A 13,070-nucleotide genomic window follows, 5' to 3' on the forward strand; every position below is an offset into this window, starting at 1 on the left:
TTCTGTATGCATAAATAAAATAAATATTAAAAAAAAAAAAAAGAAGAAGAAGAAGAAGGAAAAATGAACATGGAGCCATCCCCAATCTGGGTAACAATAGAGCCAGGAACATCCAGGCACTTGCATATTTGGACATGTCCAAACAAGCTCACTGCTGAGAAGAAAACGAAACTACACCTGCAATTCACATACAGGTTGAAATTCTACCATCAACTATTAACAAACCTTCCACCAGTAAGAACTGTACTGACTGAAAAGTCATTGCATAAAACAGAGCAAACTAAAGATCACTTTGCTTAGAAAAGCATATCCCATGTTCCCTGGACATTCAACTCAAGTACTTGTGTCTATCTCCACCAGACTATAGTCATGACACTTTTGAGCTGCTCAACATAGCATAATATTACATATGTAGGGACAGTGGTGATTTGGGGGTAAAGGCCTTAGAATATACCCATGCACTGCACACACACTGGTGGGTTAATGTCACCTCATCTCTCAAAGTAATTCTTATTTTTTCTGTCAGACACCCCAACTTCCTCCCTGTTCCTCAAAGTACCAATGACTTTTTTCAAGTAACAACATAAACCAGAGTCAATTCTAGCAAAAATGGACCCATCTTAATAAAGGGACATGAAGTCCAAGTGGAGCACCCTTGGGTGACATGACGGTTCCATCAATAACTCAACCCAGACTAAACCACGGTATAGTGAAATCACAATCTGCTGAGAGGATAAAGAGTGGATATCTTATCCTAGAGGGGTATGCATGTCTATTCTTTAGGAATCTGGATTTGAACTTAACCATTCTAACATGATCTGGTCTGATCTGCTTCACTAAAAAGCAGGGAGAGCAAGGGAGCTGAGAAAGACAGACTATCCTGAGGGACAGAAAAAGTTAGACCAGTCTGTCCCCTCAGTCTACTTGAAACAGTTTTCACATCCCAGTTCCACAGCCTGCCAGGAGGTGTATTCTCATTCTTGGATGTACTCAATTTTATTTACATTAACTTCCGGTGGCTTCTGAAACTTGCTAGCAGAGATCTAACATGTGGCATGGCTGAAAGAGTGCTGTCTTGAATGGACAAAGGACATGAACAGATGGCTCTCCGAAGACATACAAATGGTTAATAAAAATTAAAAGATGTTCAATGCCATTTTTAGGGCGTTATTAGGGATATGCAAATGAAAACCACAGAGAGCACTTCAGAGGCCTTCCTCAAGACACAGGAGTTAAGAGTCAATACTATCAAACTATAAGCAGCCACTGCAGCACAAGTTCCATCCCCAGCCAGGGAGGTGACCCAGATGGCTTAGGAAACCTCTCCTGTCTCACCCATTGCTCCCCTCAGCAGTGTATTTCAGTAGATCTGACTGTTCTACTCCCTACTATGTCTCTGGTGTATCCGCTCACAGCACACACACACCCATATCTCTGGCCTACGCCCCGTTCTTGTATGCATAAATTTAAAAAAAAAAAAAACTAAAAGAGAAAGAGTGCTTTATACCCAATAAGTATGGCTATTAAAAGAAAAATAATAATAACAAAAGATCAACAAGAGGATGTGGAAGAAGCTCAAACCTTTATGCACTGTTGATGTAAAATGTTTCAGCCAGTATGAAAAACTTTCCAAAGTTAAACAGTTATAGATTCAAGAAAAAATGAAAGGCAGGCCAAAACAAATATTCGTAAATGAATTCAGGATAGCATTGTGCCTAACAGCCTAAAAAAGAGAAACATTTAGGGCCCTCCCTGGTGGCACAAGGGGTAAAACAGAGCACTATGAAGTTAACCACAGCCACTGCAGCACCAGTTCAATCCCTGGCCGGGGAGATGACCCACATGGCGCAGCAGACCTCTCCTGTCTTGCCTGCTCCCCTCAGCAGTGTACTTCATCCATCTGCCTGTTCTGCTCCCCACTTTGTCTCTGGTGAATCCTCTCACCAACCCTACAGCACCTCTGGCCTGTACCCCAGTTCTATATGCATAAATAAATAAATCTTTAAAAAGAAAGAAACATTCATCAACTGATAATGTCCATAGTTCTAAGAAAATTACATAGCTATACTCAGTCTACAAAATGAAACCTTTAGCCAAGAAGAGCAACAAAGTATGACATAACAGAATTTCACCAGAATAAAAACCTGATCCTGCTTGAAAGAAGCCAGAGATAAAGGCCACATGATGTATGATTTAATTTATAGGATCTATACAGAGGAGGAAAATACATAGAGAATGCAGACTTCTTATTGGGAGAGGCAAAGATAGGAGGCTGTGGGGAGAAGGGTGGGCAGTGCTGGGTAAGAGGTACAGGCTGATGATAACATCCTGAACTTGACTTTGGGGATGACTTCACAACTTTGTGAATATATAAAATGCCAATGATAAACTTCAAAAGTATTGGTTCTGTGGTATGCATTCTTTCAATATTAAAATGCTGTTCTCTAAGATCCCAATTCCTCTGGCCTTTGGAAATCCCCCCATTTCAAAATTTCATTCAACATTCTCTATAGTGACCCAATATGCATAATGAATATGCCCACCAGGAACAGTCAACAGTCAGCACATACTCTCATCATCCCTCACTCTGTCCCTCTACTTAGAGCAGATTGGGGTCAAAGTAGATTTTTATCAACATTAAGGTTGTGCTACCTTCTAATTCTTTTGTTACCAATTCAGAAGTTTTAAAAATACTGTTTGACACAGAGTTTATATACATTATGTCACATTAAACATTATTAATTTTAAAAAGTGGTCAACAGGCACTTAGAAATGCCTAGAACAGGCCTTCCTGGTAGCACTGGAGTAAAGACAAGTACTATCAAGCTATCAACCACTGCAACAGGAGTTTGATCCCTGGCCACAGACATAAACCACACAGCACAGCAGACCTCTCCTGTCTTAACTGCTGCTCCCCTCAGCAGTGTATTTCAGTCAATCTGCCGGGTCTGCTCCTCAGCACTTTCTCTGGTGAATCCTCCCTGGTCTATACTCCAGTTCTTACATGCAAAATAATTTTTTTTTTTTTAATGCCCAGAAGAGGCCGCCCTGGTGGCCCAGGAGTTGTCTCAGCCCTCCAACAGCTAGGACCTGAGTTCAATCCTGATCCCAGCCAGGGAGCTGACCCACATGGCGCAGCAGATCTCTCCTGTCTGGCCTGCTGCTCACCACAGCAGTATATTTTAATAGATCTGTCTGTTCTGCTCACCACTGTTTCTGGTGAATCCTCTCACCCCCTGTACTTCTTGCCTACACCCAGTCCATCTACATAAAATAAAATGTTAAAAAAGATTTTTTAAGTGCCCAGAGGGGCTCTCCCTGTGGCATTATAAATGCTCACCATAGCCTCTTCAGCACAAGTTCAATCCCCAACCAGGGAGTTGTCCCACATGGCACAGCAGACCTGTCCTGTCTGGCCTGCTGATCTCCTCAGCACTGAACTTCATCAATCTGCTTTTTTTCCAAGATACGGTTTGAAACTTGTGTCATGTCACCCCAAAAGCCAGAACATATTGCTTTGTAAAACAAGAACAAGAAACCAAAGGAGAGACCAGGCTGAAAGTTTGAAAGGAAAAAAGAGAATGGAATTAAAATACTCACGAGATGAAAAATATCTGTAATAAATTTAAACAGTGTAATAAAGCTTTAAAGGTAAAGCAAGAACTCTCCTAGAATGCAAAGTAAAATAACAGATGAAAATATTGTAAGACAATAAAAAATATGGAAGAAAAAGAATAGGAATTGAATCTAAAAACTGCTAAAGAATCAGAATACAAAGAAAAGTCAAAGGCACAAATGAAAAAACCTGATGAAGCTGAAATATAATTGAGATACTAGAACTACATAGCTTTGAAACCTTTGTTTAAATATCTGTAAAATACATACATCCATATATTTGGATACCAAAAGATACGGTAACAATATTTACTCCTAACCAAGTTCCTCAATAGATTAATTTGGCCAATTAACCAACACCCTTGTTCTCTCTATAAATAATTGTAATAAACTGCATTTTCACCACTTGTTGAGCTTAATTTTCAAACAAGTATGTTCTGTTCCCATCAACTTGCCAGCCAACAACTAGATATATATTATTTTTAAAAACTTATTTATTTATGCATACAGAACTGGGGTACAGGCCAAAGCTGCAAGGGGTGACAGGATTCATCAGAGACAGAGTAGGAGGTGAATAGGCAGATGTACTGAAATATACTGCTGAGGGGAGCAGAGGATGGGTCAGGAGAAATCTGCCACACCATGTGGGTCACCCCCCTGGCTGGGGATCGAACTTGTGCTACAGTGGCTGCCATAGCTTCATTGTGCTGTGCTTTTAACCTTAACACTATACCACCAGAGAGGGCCCAAATTACATATATTTATGTACTTCTTACAATAATTACAGAAACTTAGTATTATACATATCAATAAAAATGAATATGAACAGTTACTGTTTCTGTAACTTAGTATCACACATATCAATGAAACAATGTAAACAGAGTTACTTTTTCTATGAAACTAAAGAGTTTAGAAAGACTCAAAGACTGGTTACCAAAAAATTGTTGCTAAAGAGGGCCATCCCTAGTGGTGCAAGGGGTTAAAGCACACCACTATGAAGCTGTCCATAGCCACTGAAGCGCAAGTTCAATACCCAGCTACGGAACTGACCCACATAGTGAGGCATGCCTCATCTGTCCTACCCACTGTTCCTCTCAGAAGTGTATTTCAGTCAGTCCATCTGCTCTGTTCCCAACTCTGTCTCTGGTGAATACTCTCACCTCTCCCCCCAACACCTCTGGCCTGTACCCCAGTTCTTGTATGCATAAATAAATAAATCTTTTTAAAAAAATTGTTGCTAAACAAATGTTAGCGAGGATGTGGAGAAAAAGGAACTCTCCTGAACTGCTGGTGGGAATGCAAACTAGTACAACCACTATGGAAAACTGTTTGGAGGTTCCTCAAACTGCTAAAAATGGAGCTTCCATATGACTCAACAATCCCATTCCTAGGTATCTACCCAAAAGACACAAAAACACTGGTTCAAAAAGATACCTGCACCCCCATGTTTACTCTGCTTTACTTACAACTGGGAAAGCATGGAAACAGCCCAAGTGCTCAAAAGTGAATGACTAGATTAAAAAGATGTGGTATACACTATGGAAAACTGTTTGGAGGTTCCTCAAACTGCTAAACATGGACCTTCCCTATGACCCAGCAATCCCACTCCTAGGTATCTACCCAAAAGACACAAAAACAATGATTGAAAAAGATACTTGTATCCCCATGTTTATTGCTGCTTTATTTACAATTGGAAAAACATGGAAGCAGCCCAAATGCCCAAAAGTAGATGACTGGATTAGAAAGATGTGGTACATATATACAATGGAATATTACTCAGCAACCAAAAAAGAGAAACACATGTCTTTTGCAGCAACTAGGATGGAGCTGGAAAAGATCATGCTGAGTGAGATAAGCCAGAAAGAGAAAGAAAAATACCGGATGGTTTCACTCATAGCAGGAGTATAATGGACCAGGCGAGAAAATAACAAAAATAATGAACAACCATATACCAGAGACATTTTGTGGGGGTGGAGTGGGGAATGGGATCAAAAACGGGGGGGGGGGAGGGGAGGAAGGGAGGGAAATGCACGGGACTATGGTGGTGGCACAGGGGTGATTTGGTGATGGGAAACCCATGGGGATTACAATTGAGATGAAAAAAAAAGTGCAAAATGATGTAAAAATAAACTTTTTAATAAAAAAAAAAAAAAAAGATGTGGTATAGGCCCTCCCTGGTAGCGCAGCGGGTTAAAGCACAGCACTGAGAATCTAAAGCCGCTTCCTCATGAGTTCGATTCCCGCCTGCCCCGGAGGTGACCACATGGCGTGGCAGACCTCTCCTGACCTGCCCGCTGCTCCCCTCAGCAGTGTATTTCGTTGATCTGCCTGTTCTGCACTCCACTCTGTCTCTGGTGAATTCTCTCACCCTCCACATCTCTGGCCTGTATCCCAGTTCTGTATGCACAAATAAAATAAGATCTTTAAAAAAAAAATTGTTCTTCACAACCTCTAAAATATAACATTAAAAAAAAAAGATGTGGTATATATACACAATGGAACTCAGCAACCAAAAAATAAATAAATAAATAAACATATGCCTTTTGCAGCAACATGGATAGAACTGGAAAAGATCATTCTTAGTGAAATAAGCCAGAAAGAAAAGGAAAAATACCAGACGGTTTCACTCATAGTAGGAGTATAACAGACCAGGCGAGAAAAAAATAATAATAATGAACAACTACATACCAGAGACATTTTATGGGAGTGGAGTGGGAAATGGGATCAAAAACAGTGAGGGGAGGGAAATGCACTGAACTATGGTGATGGCACATGGGTGGTTTGGTGATGGGAAACCCACAGGGATTACAACTGAGATGAAAAAATGCACAAAATGATGTAAAAATAAACTATTACATTATTTTTAAAAAATTATTGCTAAAGAAATAATGAATAAACTATAAAATAGCCAGAGGAAAAATCATACAATTCTAGATGGATCATAGACTCCAAATGTTTTGTATGTTTCTTTTTTTATTTTTTTAAGATTTTATTTATTTATGCATATAAGAACTGGGGTCCAGGCCAGAAGTGCAGTGGGGTGAAAGGATTCACCAGATAGAGAGTGGGTAACAGAACAGGTGAACTGACTGAATTACACTGCTGATCGGAGCAGCAGGAGGGACAGGTCCTCGAGGTCAGCCACACCATGTGGGTTACCTCCCTGGCTAAAGATCAAACTCATGCAGCCCTAGCTACAGTCAGCCACATAGTGCTGCACTTTAACTGACTGCACCACCAGGGAGAGCCCTGTTTGACTCTTTAAGTGATTTAAGGTAAAAATGTATCACTTTTATTCCCCTTATATTATTTTTTAATTAAACTAAATTTTACACATTCCAATACTATTAAGAGGACTTCCATGTACATCAAAATAGACATGACCTGTATGACCGACATGACTTTTTCACAATAAGTGATAATTTTTTCTCAACTTTTATTATATGCTAAGCACTCTACTAAACTTATTCTCATTTAAACCTCATTTAAACCTGACTCCAGTACCACTATCTCAGTTATTTTATAGATAAGGAAAGAAAGATTAATCCGTGGAGCCAGGACTCTCATTCAGGGCTGACTCTCAAGTTCATACCTTCAAGCGCTTATTTCTTTTCTTGTCTATCTTTTCTATAGTTTTTTCTAATTAACATTATCATCACAATCAGTTAAAGTGCAGGATTTCCTATTCCAATTCAACTATTATCTCTTTTAAAGACCTCTGGAAGCCCTTCCCTAGGGAGTACACAGGTACTCCAAAATGATAATGATACTACTTTAGTAAAATAAATACAATTCTCTGGCTGTCCTTGAAGGCGGCATGATGCACTTATTAAGTGCATAAATTCTGGAGTCAAATTGCCTGCATTCAATTCCCAACTTCACCACAAACAAAAACTAATAACTCAGAGTCTCTGTGCTTCAATTCTCATCTCTTAACACGGGTATCATAATAGTAACTAATTCATCAAGTAATAATAGTAAATAGTTCATTGAATTGTTACAGGGATTAAGTGAATTAAATCAATGAAATAAATGCCTAGAGGGCCTCCCTGGTGTCCTAGGGGTAAAGTCTCAATGCTATCGATGGCCTGAGTTGGGATCCTCAGGCAGGGAGCTAACAAAGGTATGGCATATCTAGCCTGTCTCACCTGCTGCTCCTCTTAGCAATGTATTTCAGTAGATCTACCTGTTCTGCTCCCCACTCTGCCTCTGGTTAATCTTCTCATCCCCTGCACTTCTGGCCTACATCCCCCAGTTCTCAATGCCAAGAATGAAATTAGGTTTGCTAATGCCAAGAATGAAATTAGGTTTGCTAAATAAAAACGGAGAGGGGAAAAGAAACAAATGCAGTAAATTCAGAAGAGAACTTTTGAAAATCATCATTAAGGTAATTGCTACCTGCCAATTCTTTATTCCATAAACATTTGGCTCTAGTCATTGTGCTAGGTGTTGGGACACCAATACCGACAAAATAATGCCTCTATCCCTGAGGAGCTAACTTCCTACTGGAGGACACAGAAGACAACAGCACAATGTGGTGAGTAAGTCGGTAAAGGTTAAGTGCAGAGTGTTGACAGTGGCGGTGACAATGAAAAGACTCAAGTTGGAATTAACAGAAGAATATTAATAATATCTTAAACTATTCTTTTATTTGTTGTTATTAATTATTAAATCCCACACTTAATGGAGGTAGGGAGAATTTTCTTTAGAAAAATTTACAAATTTTACCAACCAGTGTTTAAGTTATGATACTATGACTTTCAAACAAGTAACTCTTGAGTATTTATAAGAAAGGGAGTGAGTGAGTTACAGAAGGGACTCAAGATTCAATTCCTATCCTTTTCTCAGTTGGGAAGACAATGTATAACGAAAAATTAATCAACAATCCAAGAGTTAACTTAACAATAAAGGCAACAATACAAAAGATGTTACAAATATAGATCGGATTAACCACCACTGAAAACCACTGTCCCAATTAATCCTAGGGTTATCCAAAATAAAAGACAAAATTATAGAGATAGTTTCTTGTAAATGTATACACATAAATATATGTCATACAATCGTTGAGGATAAGGGAAAAGGACTTTTACTTCCAAATATAGCTCATTCTAATTCACAAGAGATGTATAGAAAACTTCATGTGAATTGTTTCATTAAATTTTATTTCTAATGAGAATATGTTAATTAAGTAAATCCTATTATCAACCCTCTTTAAAACAATCACTAGATGTCAGTTAATTAGATGGAAAATAAACTCAATTTTATATTACATATTTGATTTATTTATATCTGGCTTGATACCTCTACATGTAACCAAACACCTCATTATCAGAAATTCATAAATGTATACTAACAATCATAATGAAAGGAGAACACAAGTGATATTCAAAAAAATTTAAAAACTCTTAAACTTCACATAGTGATAAAATCAGGACAAGAATTTAGATATTTTACATTATATCAGATAATAGACAATTCTTTTAAGTGAGTCCACCATTCATTGTATTTCTAAGTATTCCTTCCACATATCCCAACTAAGAAAAACTTTAAAGAAACATTCCTAAGTGAGACTACTGGAAAAGAGAGATATTGAGTTTTTCCCAACTTCCTTAAGCCAGGTTTTTTACAATTCATAATAGGAGATACCTTGAATTCATAAGTAAAAATCTTAAAGATGTGCTAAATCAGAATCTCATTGATGTAACCGCAAAGAGTATTTTACAATTCCCTGTGACTTTGTTTCTAACCACAGACCAATACAATCACTAACACTAAAACTCAAAAGTAAGCTAGACAAGCATAAGCAACAGATGCTAAAGTATTTGGTAAAACATTCTTGGAGAATAGGCTAACACTACAATTCGAATTATTGTGTCACAAATTCCACAAGTTGTAGTGGGGAAAATATACCTTACCTTAAGCCCCATAACCAAGCAATCAAATTCATTTATCACAAGTAACAGGAATTGGCAGTAGATGGCTCCAGATGGAAAGCTAATAATATAAAAGAAATAGAGGCACACCATAAAGGACACCAATGAGGAGGAAAATCAGACAAATCAAGAATCTGACTCATTTTATAAGACAACTGCTTGATCATTTTTTAAAATGTCTTTTAAAATGGGGGAAGAGGTGAGGCTGTTTGCTTTAGATTAGAAGAGCTCAAAGCAACTTAATAACATGCCATGAGTAATAAATCCTTGATGGGATCCTGGTTTTGTGTTGGATGTAAAGGACCATTAAAAACCTCTCAGTACAAATGGAAAGGTTTAAATATAGATTGCATTAAGGAAATATTAACTAATAATTATAATACATCTTAACTTAGAAAATTAACAATAATGTTTTGGCTATATAACAAAATGCCCTTATGTCTAAAGCTGACCTATTTAGAGTTACATAAAATATCATAATGTCTATAGCTTAGTTTCAAATATTTCAGATAATATACATATTATAGATAAAGGAAATATGGCAAGATATCAACAAAGGCTGAATCTATATAAAAGATCACTATATAAAGTACACTATCAATTTTCATAATGTAATAAAAATTGTAAAGTTTGAAATTGTTTCATAATGAAAAAATGGTGTGTGTGTGGGAGCCTAGAGATCCAATGCTACAAGGAAGGAAAAATAATCTAAAGCAAAACTGTGGAAAATGATGAGAAGCAAACAACTACATTTTCACAGCATTTATTATAGTTTACTCCTTGAACAGCAATAAACTAGGAAGGAACATGCCATCTAAAATACTACTTAATAGACTGGGTGACTGTGTCTATAATGTAGCCCAGTAATTAAAATGGGTCTTTAAAAGCTAGTTCTCTCACAAAGAGTGCATGACTAGATAACCATTCTTTAACAATGTCATATTCAACAAGAAAATGTGTTAACCAAACAGCAATCAATCTGTGAACCATTCACTATTATCTAAACTTTGCTGCAGACCTTACAAAGACCATCAACTCTAAATTTTCTTGGACCTAATACTAGAGAAAATTATAAAGTACAATAACAGGCATCAATACATTTCTTAAACATTTACAGCTATTCATGAAAGTTTCAATTACTGAACTAAATTTATCAAAATTTTTCTGTAAACAGAAATGTATAGGATCTTTATTTTTTCATTAACCATGATGAATGAAAGAGTTCACAGGAAAGCTAACAGTGTTTAAAGCTAGTTTAAACACTGATTAGTCACGGCACATTAATGAAAAATCACCACTAAAATATAACTTTCTGGGTCTCCCTGGTGGCACAAGGAGTTTAATCGCAGAACTATGGAGCTATCTACTGTCACTGCAGCAAGAATTGGATCCCCAGCCAGGAAGGTGACCCATATGGCACAGCAGAGGCCTCTCCTATGTTGTCTGCTGCTTCCCTCAACAGTGTTACTTCATAAATCTGCCTATCCTGCTCCCCCACTCTGTCTCTGGTGAATTCTCTCACCCCCCCCCCACCTCTGGCCTGCACCCCAGCTCTTGAATGCATAAATATATAAATCTTAAATAAAAAAAAAAACTCTCTATGGCATTCTACATGTTAAATTTTGACAAATTTAAAAATTCTACTTAAGACAGTGAACTGTGTAGCCATTGCCACATAAACCAGCCACAAATTCTGCAATAAGGAAATCTCAAGCAGATAACCTAATGGTGAGTTCCTTGTATACATCAAGAATAAACTACATTAATTGTACCTTCAAGAAGTGCAGTTTTACCAAAATAAAATTGATAAATGTAATTTTAGTTGTGGGAGGTAATTTTTTTCTGCACAATTTTACTGCAAAAATGGTAAGGTGCCCAGAGTTATCTTTTAAAAATAAATCTTTTTAAATGCCAACAAAATGATCTGGCCAGGCTGTAGCAAAACACATCCAATAGCCTACATTTGGAGAAAGTAACTATGTATCCACCCATGTGTTTCGAATTTACTCAGGAAAACCCGTACAGATATTCTCATTTTCCTATTTATTGCTGCAAGGCGAAGAGTACAGAAAAGATATCACATTTGAATCAAGATTTCCCAGATGACCAACTGCATGACCTTGATAGGCTCCTTGGACAAAGTCCTTCTCTTAATCTCGCTGAGCCTCAATTTTTTCATTTGTAAAAAGGGAAAACACAGTAACCACTTCACTGGGTTGAGATGAGTGTGGTCAACTACAAGACACACAAAGAGTAGTAAACGACAGTTAAATGTCCTGTAAAGAGCCAGAGGAATCAATCCTAATCACATCAACCGATGTGGTTGCCAAAAACCACAACTCTGGCTCAAAACAGGTAGTATCCCTACCTCGGTCTCCCTCCAGAAATCCCTGCAGAGAACACCTCCGACAGCTACCCACCCAGCAGTCCACCCACTCGGACCTGGGCTGGCGGACCTGAGGCCAAGTCGCGAGGCCAGCCCACTCAGCGGGGCCACCACCTACAAAATCTCCGCCCGGTCCCCACTCCATCGACCCCTCCCGGCCCCACACACCGCGGGCACGCGCGCGCACACACGCACACGCCAGACAGGGCCTCAAGCCCCCGCCCCCAGGCCCCCTCCCAACACACACACGCGCGCGCGCGCGCGCTCACAGCCACACCAGCACTTACCGACCGCGCGGCTGGAAAGCAGGGAGCCACAAGCTGAAGGAGTGACCGCAACAGCCTCTGAGTCCGCCCCTCCGCCCCTGAGCGGCCTGTCACCTCGCCCCCCGGTGGGGGGAGGCAGCGGACCCCTAGGGGCCCCAGGGGCGCAGGAATAGTCAGAGACGCCAGGCCCGTCCCTTCTTCACATCGAGCCTGGGCGGGCCGGAGGGCGCGAGGTCCGTCCCGATCGGTTGGAACCTCTCGGCGCACCTCGGTGCTTCTCGCCACCCCGGTTCGGAGGCCCGGAGACGCTGAGCGAGAAAGGAGGAAGCCGCGGGCCAGGCGTCGCCGAGGCAAAAGAAGGAGGGAGCGACGACTCCGTGGCCGGGCTCGCCGGGCCTCCCCGCCGTCGTCCTCGTCGTCGCCGACGCTGGTCTCTGGCCCCCGGTGCGCCGCACCCCGCGGCCGCACCACCCAGGTCAGACGCCGCCGCGGAGGGCGACCCGGCAGCCACTACACACGGCTCGTGACGTCGGGCGCTGCGCTGCGCACGTCACTGGCCTCTCTCTCGTGCGCGCGCCGCCCTCCTCTGCCTTGCGCCGAACGGCCTCAAGCGCGCTCCCAGCCAGGAGCTCCCCTCCGCGGCCGTGGGCTCGGGCTGGCGCCTGCGCAGTTACCAACACCACAACCTACCCGCAGCCCGCGCCCGCTCGAAGGGGCGGAGGATTCCCGGCGGGCTCTGCCGGGCTACCGGGCCTGCGCTGGAGCGTCGGTTTCTGGCGTCGGTGCTGGGCTTTAGATTTACTCGCGAAAAGGTGCCGGGTACGGGTTGACTGAGGAGCGGCCGCGAAAAGTAGTAGTTCGCAATGGAAA

Source organism: Condylura cristata, unplaced genomic scaffold, assembly GCF_000260355.1.
Source record: "Condylura cristata isolate star-nosed mole 26May11 unplaced genomic scaffold, ConCri1.0 scaffold00049, whole genome shotgun sequence".
Classification (NCBI taxonomy): Eukaryota; Metazoa; Chordata; class Mammalia; order Eulipotyphla; family Talpidae; genus Condylura; species Condylura cristata.